Raw genomic sequence first — 13,081 nt, 5'->3', positions numbered from 1 at the left:
TGTATATAATAAAATTTATTAGTAAAATGATAAATATTGATTGAGAATTTTTATTTTTTATAATACATAAAGACATTCTAAAAGATTCTAAGCATACTAATAATATATGCGAAGGAGAGCACATGCGGATGAAATGAATTGGAGCTGCCAAGTTGTAATGTCCTCTTCTAATGTAACCTTGAATGATATTACTTAATTAATGTAATAAAATAACTTTAATATTGCGTTCAACGAAATTAAGACACTTTATTATTATCTCCTCTCAAGTTCAAATGAAGATCAAAGCAAGTGAAAGTCAATAGTCACTAAAAAGACTATAAAAGAACATTGAGAGGTTCTTTTAGAACATACTTTGTTTTGAATTAGTTCTTTGAAGACCATGAGAGGATTTGGTTTCGAATTCTAAAGTTTGAGAACATGCATTCTTAAGATTTATTGGTGGGTTACATGAAATTCAAATTCATTTATTGGAGAAGAATCATATTTGGATTCATTGTTGCACTTCATTATTACATTGTAAAGGTTTCTCAAATTGGTGGTCTTTTTTGATGACCAATATTTTGAGGTAATCTATTATTTATTTCTGATTATAGAATTCCACTATTCAAAATTTAAAGTGGGAATGTATTGAAATTATAAAAGATTTTAATGATATATCTCATAAAGATTTTTTAATAGAATTTAAATATTCAGAAATTAAAGAGGCCATGACAATCAATGATAACACAATAGAGTTCAAAGAAGGTTGTCGTTTGAACAAAAACACTAAAAAAATCTTATTTCTTTCCTTCATACAAGAATGCTAAAGTTCTCTTCTTCTATCAAACTTTTTAGCACATTCCAAACCTCTGATTGGGGTTCAAGCAAAGCACTATTCATTGGTTATGAGAACCAAAGGTTTTTTTAGTGGTGAATCTTCACCATTTGGCAATTCTGTCTCATTGGTCAATCGTCATTTGGTGAATAAAGCATATAAATTTGGACAATTACATCACCAAAAATTTACAAAATTTGGGTCTAAAGCTCGTGCTAGTCGCCCATTAGTTTTCACATAATTGGTCAAAAATCTTGGTCCAATCGCCAGTGTAATATTCCTTTAGGATACAATTATTTTAAAAATTTCACCATCCTTTACCTATTGTTTTCTTATTGGACAACGATATTTCACCATTAGTATAACAAATTAATTTTCCCTTGGGTTGGGTGTCGCCTACCATTTTATCGACGCATGTCGCTTACCAACCCCACTTAGCCAACTATTTTATATTTTAGGCTTCCATAGGAAGCGGTGTTTCGCCTACTTTTGACATTCCCGCTTGTTAATCCCACTCAATTTGCCAACCTAGTTTTGTATATATACATTCATAAGATACTATTATTCTACACAAGTTAGTCTTTTTTGGTTTGGCAGTTCTTGTTGCTGTTAAAGTTCTAGAATGTTGAGTGCATTGCCCATTGAGTAGTCATGCCTCATGGTTTTCTTGAAAGGTAAGTGATTTTCAATTTATTTTTTATGTGATTATTTTTTACTGTCCACTGGGAGTGGGTAGTAGATACCCTTTGGACATCTCACATGCTTAGATAGGTTTGTAGATTTTATTGGGTAGTACTATAGACTGTAGTAGGTATACCCCTTTTATGTGAATGAATCATATTATTATTATTATATGTAGTCTAAGTAGGTCTACTATCACACTCTTTTGTTCAACAAGTTGATTTTTTTTTGTAGCCTTTATTGGTTTGCAATGTCAAACAAGAGGGCTTCCGACAGGATCCCCGAAAGCAACCTACAAGATTCACAACCTACATCTCCAATGCATATTGAAAAAGGAGATTCATCAAAAGTTGGAGACCATTTTGAAGTTCAAGTTGGTGAACCTAATATCTCAGTTGAGGACGAACTTGAAGATGATTTTGAGGCAGTTCCCCTAAGTAGGGAGTCACAAAATGATATTATAGACTTGGGTGAGAAAAGAAAAAGTGATGCCAAAAATGATATTAGAAAATTTGGCGAGAAAACCAAAAGTGATGCCATAAATGTTGTTCATGCATAGAAGGAGAAAAGAAAATTGGAATAAAAAAAAGATCGATCTCGCTAGGATCTGTCCATCTGTCCAAAAGAAATTTTTAATTGGGCCGAAAATTTATAGTTCATTGAACCAATGCCCAATCCAATTGATGGTGAGCCTCCTGTAAAATGCAAACGTAAGATTTTCATAGAGATATCAAAGAAGGAAAATAGGTTGCAACTTAAACTTGATACCATAGAAAAGCACATCGGTAAAGTTTACAAAAAGGAAACTATAGATGGAGTTGAAAAAATTGTGCTAACTTGGAAAACGAAAGACAATTGTCTGCATATCATAAATGCCAAATTGTATGAGTTACATGAGCAATTACGAGAGAAGCATTCCACAGTAAAAGATTCTATTGAAGATTTCCTTGGGAAAGCAATGAAAGTGGAAAATATGGGAAAATTTGTTCAGTTAAGCGTCGCCTTTTATATTTTGAGTAGAGGGCGTCCTATGACAAATTACCCTTCAATTACTGGTTTATTGGACTTTTTGAAAGTTTGAAACTATTCGAATAGTCACTAGTTAGTAAACATCGGATGAGAATGGGCTAGTTGTCTTGCATAGGTTGAAAAAGAAGATGTGAAGGCAAAAATAAAATAGTCACATTTCATTGCATTGTCTCTAGATGAAGTTACAACAATTGATAACACTTCATGGGTGTGCATGCATGTTTATATTGTAAACGATCTTTGTCATCAACCCTTTCTACTATCTATTGCTAAATTGAATTGTAGTGTGACAGTGGAAAATTTATATGATTTATTAAAGATTACTCTAATTGATTGTGGAGTTATGGATAACATGGATATCTCCAAAAAGTTGGTGTGTGTTGGAGTGGATGGAGCTTCAGTTATGCAAGCTCATAAAGGAGGTCTTTGCAAAAAGATCTAGAATGATTTGTCACCCTACCGTATTCCCATTCACTGCATGACCGATCGAATGAATCTAGCTTTTGGAATTGTTAGTGATTTTTGATGCAGAAGCATCCTGGGTGTAAGGGCAATCTTTCATCACCCATAAATATTTTATTTTTAGTCTTTTCTATTTTAATAAGGGCTAGTAGACATGGTGGTTACTATTTATGAAAACTTACTATTTTTAGTAAGTTCTTCATATGAGCTCGAAATGTTCTCATTTTTTAGAGGAAGGTTCATCTTAGAGATATAAGCCTACCATAAAAATCTCATTGCTCCAGCTTAAGTATCAGAGAAGTTATTATGGATTTTTAGTGGAAAAATTTGCAGAAAAATCTTCAGGCTCACCGTTGGAGGCCTTACAGTGCCCGGATGAGGTTTGAAAACTCGATAGAAGGGTGCTAGCGCAATTTTAAGTGTGTAGATTAGGAGCTGGTGTTTTCGAAAAGTGGCTATAATAGCCAATCGGAGCAACGGTTCGTGAGTTATGGCCTTTGGAAGTTGGGCTACCGAAATTTCTAAAATAATTTGTCAAAGATGTATTTGGCCGACTCGATGTGTATTGTTAGAATCTGTCAGCGCTAGGTATTAAGTTTGAGCAGCTAGAACCTTCCCGAGTGGCATAAAACTACCTATTTAAGAAAGGCCTGAACATTGTCTAAGACAGCTCTGGGTGATAGTTAACAGCCTGTCTTGCAAATTATTGTATTGAAGGCACCCATGTGGGTTAGCATATTGTACTTATGAATTTTGTAATTCCACATTTGTGGTGCAAATAAGAAGTCCATATTTTGTTCTTCCATTTTCTGTTGTTTCTATGTTTCTGTTATGAGTTTATGGTATTAATGGGAGCTCCTTGCATCAATTTTGGTTCTATTTGTAAAGTGAAATCTTAATCAAAGAGATTTACCAATATTTTTGTCGAAGTCCAAAATAAGTCTAAAAATTTCAACACTTTTCTCAAGGACTTATTGATGGGAGGAAGCTTCTTAAAGACAATGATACTAGATGGATCTCTTTGGATGGACCAACACATTGAGTATTCTCTAAATATTAGTCATTGCTTGGTCAATCCACTCAATGTGAGACATATTCCCTCAGCTCTATTCAAGTCTAACTAATGTTAAGTTACTCTTAACTTTAGCCATTATTCTCCCCATGTTACATGACATGAGAAATATTATGAAAAAGGTCCAACAAAGAGCTATGTACATTGCAGAATATAATAAGCTACGTAAAATGACATGTAATAGCCTCGATACTTTGTATCAATTACAACTATTAGATGAATCAAATTTTTCAAAGTGGATAGAAATCATAGATTTGAACAATCCTGGGAACATTTAATATATTGGTGCAAATAATTAGGTATGTGGTAGGGTACGTGGAGTTAACATTATGTTGTTTAACAGTTTGTCCTCCTATTAGATTTTATAACTTGACTCTTTGATACCCAATGTTTGGAGAGACAAAAGGATGTTTACTAACAAATAGGTTAGTGTATGTATTCTATCACTACCCTCTGAATTATTAGGTACAACTCCCTATGATTTGCAATGAATTTGTCTCGACATTATAAGCTCTTAACCTAAGAGCAGTAGAGGATAATCAAATTGTTTGTAGGCACAAAAAATTCAGGCAATATGGATTTGAATAACCTATCACACTCAATGGAATGATAGTAGTAGATTATCTTGATATATTAACCCTTACTTCTATTCTAAATGTAGATTAATCATCGAAATGCAGAAGATGAATGAAGAAGACATGCACATGAGGGAAAATGGAATTGCTTTCACTATCAACCTTGAATGAAATGGAATCCAACCAATAACTAATAGATTCATACACATTTAGCCTTCATTTCCCAACGAAACTATCTAACATGTCATGAAACTGATAAGAGAAGAAACTAAACCATATACGAAAAAAGTAAATAGAATCACTATACTGCAAACATCAAAGTGAAATGGAATTCATCTGCTTATTCACAAAATCATACATGATTGTCTTTCAACTCTTAATGCAAAACTACTCTACGCATGGGCCACAAAACATGACAAGCAAATAAGGTAAATAGAATTATAGACCAATTCACCATCAAGTTTGCTGACCTTTATATTGTCAAATAAGATTAAATTTATAGTTTTCTGTCATTCCTCAGTTTAGCAGAGCAACAATCACAAAATAGAAAAGAAAAGAAAATGTGAAATTATCCACGTGGTATCTTTTCTATCGATGATTTTGGATCCATGGTACTAAAACATATGATGACTATTTATCTTCTTACAACTTCAAAAAATCTCGTAAAAATATTTGATTCTTCATATTCTGTTGTTTGGCCCCAAGTCTGTATAATTCATATATATATATATATATATATATATATACACTCATTTAATGCACCAGGTAAACTTTTTAACGTGATCGATAGCGCTGGCGCAAGACGCCCACGGGGACAGGGGAGACTAGAACCCATGACCAACCCCCTGCAACAAGGAAGATTTAGCCAACTGAGCTAGGGCCCCCGCCCATATAATTCATATTATAATGGCCTCTATATTTTTGAATTTTTATCATTGATCTCAAATCAATGGTTTAGATTAAATCATTATAACCCCTTTTACTTCATCCTTTTGCACTTTCTTCCATGGGTCCCTTTTGTACACACGTCGAATCATTGTTATGTTGCTATAATTAACATTCAGAAAACTTTCCATAGCGACATAACGACAAGCGTAGATCCCCTTTTGATCTAATAGTGGGGATAAAGATGTTAAGTCTCTATTTTTCTCTACACTATGGGTCCACTTTCCAACTATGCACAACGTGGCAAATAGGTGGCACAATTTCATTGCTTGGAGAATCCGACATTGACCTTCTTTTCTTTGTGGCACTTCGTGACTAGGTTCTAACTGTGTCTCGTGGAATGTGATGGGCCCAGTAGGACACGTGTTGCTCTGTCGCTATGCCGCCATGATTAAAGATTGAGAAACTTTACATGGTGACATAACGACAGCCGTAGATCTTTCCTAAGATCGACGATCTTCATTGTGTTCTTTGATTATTGTGTATACTAAAAGAAGGTCCCACCTCAGTTGGGTCTCGTGGACAAGTGTCAACTTGTCACTATCTTGCCATGACTATTCCTCGTGCAACTTTGGAAAGTGACGTAACAACAAGTGTAGATCTGCTTTTGATCTAACTGTTAGGTAGACACATCTCTAAGGTCAATGATAATTCCATCTTAAAATACTATCTGTCGATCTAGTCTTCATCTGACACTTTGGACTTAATCTCTAAGCCATTTGACTTGTCAACTTTGCAATGTAGACAGTTAGATCAAATATGAGCTATCAATTTAATTCAAAGAAAGTCATACCACCTTTGACTAGGTTCTTTCACCATTTCTATGGATTTATCTGCTTCTCTTGTATTCAATCCAATTTCTCTAGTTTCCATGATGATCCCATGATCTGCATATCATCTTTTAGCTTTGGTTCTTGTATTCTTTGTTACCATTGCTTTGAATATGCCTCTGATCTCTCCATTCTACCTGTATTATGCCTTCAATGAAACAGTTGATCATAGAATTAGGGTTTTTGAAAAACTTCGCTCTCATCTGGAAAATGCATAAACTTACCCTCCCTTTCCTAATCACCTCATATGAACAAATGCATTATATTTCTTTGAATTCCTACCTAAGTACACACAAAGGGATAGATGAGAGGAGAAGTTCCTTAAGGGTAATCTAGACACAAACTCAAGACATTGACACTTGACTTGACTCAAAATCTTAGAGCAAAATGATATGAACTGAAACTTGGGCAAGAACTGGCTCTGTTTGACAATTTAAGCATGATAATGCTTGAAAGAACTCTAGCAATCTCTAGTTCCGCACAAAAGGTGACAACTTGGAAACAAAAAGAATAGACTAAGCTAAGAAAATAACAACAAACCACCTAGGAAAGCAAGCAACTAAGCTAAAACAAACTGCATGAAAGGAAAACCTACCTATGTACTACTATGCAGGGGTTACCTGCTTTCAATTTTGCATTTGATACAACTTCAAATCCTACCCATTAGAATATGGTAGGGTTTCTCCAGTGGGATATGTCAACTTGAAAGAATTATTCAGATTCACTTGTATGATCTGAAATGGTCGTTTCAATAAAGATTGAAATTTGGAATGCATGCCTCTTGGCTCATGTCTCTTATCCCATTGCAACACCAAATCACCTTCCATGAATTTTCTAGGCCTTGCTCTTCTATCAAACAACTTCTTTACCCTTCCTTGATGTTTAGTGATTTTATCAACCATCTCTTCTCTTTCTTCTTACAGTTTGGTAAGATACAAGATCCTCTTCTCTAATCCATCTTTGAAAACATCTTCTTCAATCATAGTCTTTAGTTTATAGGCAACAAGCTCCAAAGGCAAGGGCAAATTAGTTTCCACTCCATAGACTAATTCAAAAGGTGAGATACCTATAGCTCTTTTAGGTGTGGTTTTTTCAGCCCATAAAGCATCATGAATCTTCTCATGCCAACTTTTCTGATTATCTGAGACCAACTTTTTCAAAATATTAATCAGATTCTTATTACTAGACTCACCCTATCCATTTCATTGAGGGAAATAGTCAAAGGAATGCCCAACTTGAATACCATTATCATAGCAAAACTAAATGATTTCTTGAGGAAGAAAAATAAGATGCATTATCCATTATCAATTTCACAGGAACTCCAAACCTGATCAATATATGCTCTTTGAGAAATTCACATACTACTTATGATGAAGTCTTATTCATTAGCTTTGCTTCAACCCATTTACTGAAATAGTATGTGGCAATCAATATCCTTGTTTGGAAGGAGGATTGATTGGGCCTATAAAATCTAAAGCTCATTGAAGAAAAGGGGCTTCAATTATCACTGGCCTAAGAGGTAGGGCAACAAGCTGAGGTTTACCAGTAAATATCTTGAATTTCTCACAATTAGCAACCCACTTATATGCATCTTTGAACGTGCTAGGCCAATAATAGCATTGCCTCAAAATTTTAAATGTAGTGGCAGTAGAAGAAAAGTGTCCTCCACATGCTTCATTATGAAAAGATGTCAACAATTTTACCTCTTGTTCTTTATCCACACATCTAAAAAATGTTCCATCAATTGCTCTCTTGTACAAGACATCATCATGAATCACATACTTCAACGCTTTTTTTTTAGATCTCTTGTTTTCTTAGTAGTCAATCCATCAGGACATTCATCATATGTCGAAAAATAAGCAATGTTTGAGAACCAAGGATCCTAAAGACTTACCATACGGACTTTTGGAGTATCAACTCCTTTGCATTGTTGATCCTCTACCAAGGCTTTACAGAGTGCATCACCTCTTCCAAGTTTGCTTGGCTTTATTTCTATATCATATTATTGGACTTTTTCTATCCACACTCCTCTATTATTACAACCAACCTCTTGTTGTGTCAGAATACTTTTTACTGGAGGATCTGACACATATATCACTGAATGAGAATGTAGCACATAAAACTTGAAATTTTTAAGGGCTTTCACCACTGCATATGCATATTTTTCCATCTATGAGTATCTTAGTTCTTGATTCCTAAATGGTATACTCATGAAAGCAATTGGAGCTTGTATTCTTTATTTATTCTCTTCAATCAATATAGCTGACATAATATGTTTTGAGGCATAACATTAAATGATGAAGTCTTTAGTGTAGTCAAGATGAACAAGCACATGGGCTTTGTCAATGGCACCCTTGATATCTTTAAAAGCCTTTTTCCCAACATCACTCCATTCGAAAGTTTTATTTCCTTTCATCATATCAACTATACATTTAACTATTTTAGAGAAGTTAGCAACAAATCTCCTCAAGAAATTTACCTATCCAAAGAAAGACTTCACTCCAGTTTTACTCAATGGCAGACTTAATTGCTAGATAGCTTTAACTCTATCTGGATCAATCTTCACTCCTTCTTGGGATACAATATGGCCAAGCAACTTGCCTTTTTTCACACAAAACACCGACTTCTTTGGATTTAGTGAGATGCCACGATCTCTACATCTTTGTAACACTTTTTCTAGATCTTTGATATGATCTTTTTTCTTCTTAGAAAAGACTCTTAGATCATCAAGATATATTACAATTATTCTATCTTTCAAATCACCAAAGTCCAAATTCATGCCAAACTAAAAGGTTGCACCTATATTAATTAGGCCAAAAGACATTCTATTGTAGGAAAAAGTACCCTATGGTTTGGTAAATGCAGTTTTGAACTGATCTGCTTCATTTACCTAAATTTGATTATATCCTAAAAATCCATTTAACATGGACATCATTTTTTATCCTGCAACAGTTTGTAAAATATGATCCATTTTACGGAGAGAAAAATTATCCTTGAGGGAGGCTTGATTTAGATTTCTAAAATCTACACAAATCCTTATCTGTCCATTCTTCTTCCTCACTGGCACAATATTAGCAACCCAAGTGGAATGATGAATAGGGTATATAATCTTAGCCTACAACATTTTGTCAATCTCCTTGAAGATTTCTCCTTCAACTGTAGGGTTATAGTTTATTTGTTTCTACTTGAATGGTGTTGCTTCTGGTTTAAGAGGGATTTGATGCTTGAACTTCCCACCCATGAAGTTATTTAGGTCTTCATAACTCCAAGAAAATACATCTTGAAATTCAATAAGTAATTTCTTGATCTCTACTCTCTCCTCTAATCTGCAACACTTTCCTATGTTTATCATCTTTGGACTAATTTGTGTCCCTATATTGATTCATCATATTCACCATAGGTTTTTCCTTTCTTATCTATTTCCCTCTTTATATATGCATCATGACTATCAAAAAGTTTTTCTAAAGAGATTAGATGGGGTGGAATCTTATTACCTTTCAATTGAATCATATCAGGCTCTATTTTCTTTTTATCACCGATCACTGAATCACCACCATTTTTATTACTGCTTCCTTCAAAATACAAGCATTCAAAGGGATTTTACCCTTCAATGAGTTTTAATATGTGTTTATCATCTTCGAACACCTACCATGAATCTTCATTATTAGGGATGTTGGGTTTGAATAGAATTTCCACTTTATAGATATTATCTTTGAAATCAAGATGTTGTAAGAGAAATGATGCAAAGATTTCCAAAGAATCAACTCTTGAATTGAATTCCCTTGGTACTGATATAATTGGAAAAGCATCTAAACCCTCAATTTCATCCTACACCTTATTAAGATAGTTCCTCAATCTTGAGTTCTTTATTGCATATTAGTTTTTGATTTGTCTTGCCACCAATTCTGCATCTCCTTGAGCTTTGAGTATGATCTTGATTCCTTTTTGTTTTGTTGCAATTATGCCAAGGAGAAAAGCTTCATATTCTATTGTATTGTTAGTATTTTTGAAACCTAACTTAGAAGCCAAGCAAGTGATTTCCCCACTAGGTGATGTCAACACTACTACTTCACCTGAACCAGCATTAGCACAACTACCATCAAATTCCAAAGTCCACAATTGATCACCTTTATTTTGTTTTGATTCTTTTGAAATATCAGGGGTGTCAGAGAACAACATATAATTACCAAATTGCATTTCATGATACAAGATTTGAGACCTAGGATCATCTGATTTCAAGACAGTGAATTTTGCCTTTTCTTCTAGCTCTAACTTCACCTTTTTATCTCCAACTTGGATAGTGGCACATGACCAATTTAGTTCTATTTCTCCCCCTATGTCTTTGTAGAAACTTCTACTTAGGAGTATGTCATGGCTTGCAAGGATGTCTAGTACTAGAATAGTAAGTTTTAGCCTTTTGAAAGGATAGGAAGCAAGGGAAACTTGAGCATCTTTTATCTATCCAAGAAAAGGCACTTGTTTTGCATCCATTGAGTAACATCTACCAAAAGTCCTAAAGCTTTTGCTACAAAAGCAGGGATTACATTATCGAAGGCTCTTGAATCTATGATGTAGTTACTCAATCTATTTCCATTGATAAAAAAGGAAATGTAGAAGGGATCTAGTTTTTCATTTGAGTATGCGGCTCAGACAAGAGGTTCTTCTTCTTTAAACAACTTAGGGAGTGAAAAATATTCATTAGTCAAAGAAGTTCTATTAGTGCTAGCTTTATTGTGATGATCAACATTAGCATTAATATTAACATGACCCATATCCTTATTATTACAATGCTCAACTAATCTTTGCAATTGATCAGTATTAGACTTTAGGTAATCCAATGGAGATATTTGGCTTCTTACCTCTTCATAGTATTGTATGATGTGAAAAGAATTAGATAATTGTGCCCCTTTTGTGAAGATGAAGTTACTATGACACTATCTTTATCAATTTTGTTTGATGGTGCATTAGTCTTGATAGGAATTGAATTGTTAGTTAGATTTCTATTCTTCTGACCTCTAGTCATTACTATTAACTGAGGTCCTTCTATAGTTGAAAACTATTCACCTCCTGCTTCTGAATTTGATTCATACTCCAAGAAATAATTGTGAGAGTCACCACAAGGAGCATGATCATCCTCACTTTCAGTACATTCAATTGTTTGTTCTTTGTTATCCACCATTTGCCTATATCTGATCATATCAGCACATGTATCTTCATTATGATATGCTCTTAGATGAAAAGTACAAATATTTTGTCTTTTTAGAGTAGGATCAATTGCTGATCTCTATTGAATAGGTGGTATTTACAATGTTTTACCTCCATTTGGGTTTCTATAACCTTCTTGATAAGGTTGATGAAAAGAATGAGTAGGCCTATTAGTTTGTTTCTTCAAAGAAATGATCTCATTAGACAATTTTTGAAGCATGGCTTCTATATTGTTTGAAGTACTAGTTGTATTACTCATTATATTTTCCACTTACCAGATGCCATCATACAATCCTCCATCTCCATAGCTAGTGTTTGAGCAGCTTATAAGTTTGCTACATTTGCTCTTCTAGGTTGATATCCCAAATCACGAGGCATAGAGCTAATGTAGAGAATCTTCTTATTATCATTTGTGGGTTGTATGTGTAGCATGTATTATTTTGATAAGTTTATTGAATCTTGCATTAAAATCTCTCATAGAAATTGATGGTTCTTTCTTTATCTGTGCCAATTGCAACAACAATACTTGTGCCTCTTCTATATTTTTGTAATGTTCTTCAAACCTTTGTTTCATGGTATCCCAATTTGTCATGCATCCTATAGGCAGGTCTTGAAACCAATTAGCAGCATTGTCTACAAGTGTATCTACAAACATTCTGATAGCCACATCCTCATGTTGAGGATTTACTACACCATAGGCTTTATGGAAAGAACTAAAGTGTTGTTCTGTAGAGATGGTACCATCACCATTAAATTTTGGAAAATTCTTCCTTGATGCTCTTGGAAAATCATTATTAGCTCCAAGGGAAAGTGGACCAATAGCATTTCCCCAAGGAAGTGTCACAGCTATTGGTATAATATTCTAGCCTGAGAAGTAACAAATAGTGGAAGTGTTGCACCAATCAACAACAAAGCATCAAAAGTAGTAGGAATAGAGATCCTAACAACACGAGGAGAAGAAGATTGACTTCTCTATGTTCTATTGGGAGGAACAATTGCAGACAATTGAGTATCTTTGAGTTGCTTGGTCATAGATTCCCTTGCATGTGCTCTTCCTCTTCTATAAAGGTCTTCTAGGATAGGAAAATTGGCCTTCTTGAGCTCTTCATATATTGGATCTATCTTTCCTTTCTCCTTGGCACACTTGGTATGTTTGGACTCCAGGGTGTATCAAATATTTAGAAAAAATGGTGTTTTAAATTTACCTTACCAATATTCAACTTTGAATTTGCTTCTTTTCTTGAGCAAGTTGAGGCTATAAAACTAGTATCAAGTTCTTGTGGAAAACATCTCACTACCACAAGTCCTTTCTTGCAACTCAAATATATGGAATTAGATTGAAAATTAATATGAAAGAAAATTCAGAGCTTTCATTTGAATCTTCCTAGTAGAGTCACCAAAAATTGTTGGTTAACAATTTGTCCTCCTATTAGATTTTATAATCTAACTCTTTGATGCCCACTATTTG

The sequence above is a fragment of the Cupressus sempervirens genome, chromosome 3 (genome assembly GCF_028749045.1).
Source record: "Cupressus sempervirens isolate cs-2001-9-10 chromosome 3, ASM2874904v1, whole genome shotgun sequence".
Taxonomy (NCBI): Eukaryota; Viridiplantae; Streptophyta; class Pinopsida; order Cupressales; family Cupressaceae; genus Cupressus; species Cupressus sempervirens.
Note: the sequence above shows the minus strand (reverse complement) of the source record.